A 1,137-nucleotide genomic window follows, 5' to 3' on the forward strand; every position below is an offset into this window, starting at 1 on the left:
CCGGCAGATACTGCAAGCAAAGAACATATGTGGGGGCAGCCTCACATATAAGACCTTGGTCAATGTAGGGGCAACCCTTCATACTAATTGTCACTAAATATCTCCCCTACTCCCCGGAGAGTTGGTCCCCATTTCCCCTTTACTCCTTACATTAAAAATCGGCCATGTGCCTAATTTGCTCTGTGGAGGAGCAAATAAATACCAACCCTTCATACTAATTGTAACTATCCAGCTCCCCTACTCCCCGGGGAGTTGGTCCCCATTTCCACTTCACTGCTCACATTAAAAATTAGCCTTGTGCCTAATTTGCTCGGTGGGGGAGCAAATAAATACCCTTTTCTTGGCCTTTTGGCCAAGATCAAAGTGTAGTATCTGTTCTTACTACATGTTGTACTTATGTTTGTAACTTTGTGATATAAAGTGGAGGATCACTTTTCTGTATTAATTTAATGTAAAATGATCACCCACTTTACAACCAGTCAGTCTCAAAGCCATTCAAGTCATTCTCCAGATCATTCAAGTTGTTTTTGAAGGATTCCATTTATTTTTTAAGCATTCAAGTCATTCTTAAGGTCATTCAATTCAGTCTTAAGTTCATTAAAGTCATTCTAAGTCATTTACTTTTTATTTATTTAAGTCATTTCAGCCCACTTTTCGGTCATTTTAGTTTATCTTTAAGAATTTCATGTCAATCCTACATTCACGCATTCATTCATTACACGAGAGCACGCGGCTAATGGCTATCGGCCTTGTTTTATGTAACGTTTCGCTTAATTTTTTTCTTTTGCGAAGAACCGCTATACGTCGAAATGACTACCAGTTTCTTTCTCACACGATTGCAACAAAGATCATCTATTATTATAATGATATTCGAAAATTGGGCTACTTCAGATGGACATCATTCTCATATTCTTGTTCAGCGTTGCTATATTTGCTTTCTTTAAGCTAAATTTCTCGAAGTTGGCTAGTTTTTTTTTTATTCAATTTGGTTTTCAAAAACTGTATTTGATCTTTTTTAAAAGTGTAACGTACGGACTAATTAAGGAAGGAATAAACAGAATATTACGGGATGCCTTCAATAAATTTCCAGACTTTTTTGTACAGGCATTTAAAATTATCGTAAATTCTTGAAAATTA

The 1,137-nt window shown here is 36.1% G+C and overlaps 1 pseudogene; it reads left to right on the plus strand.

Moving 5' to 3' along the window:
- Positions 1 to 331: 331 nt before the first annotated feature.
- On the plus strand, positions 332 to 469 carry LOC145261334 (U2 spliceosomal RNA; annotated as a pseudogene).
- Positions 470 to 1,137: the final 668 nt, after the last annotated feature.

Source organism: Euprymna scolopes, chromosome 37, assembly GCF_053919585.1.
Source record: "Euprymna scolopes isolate OS-2025 chromosome 37, ASM5391958v1, whole genome shotgun sequence".
In the NCBI taxonomy this organism is placed as follows: Eukaryota; Metazoa; Mollusca; class Cephalopoda; order Sepiida; family Sepiolidae; genus Euprymna; species Euprymna scolopes.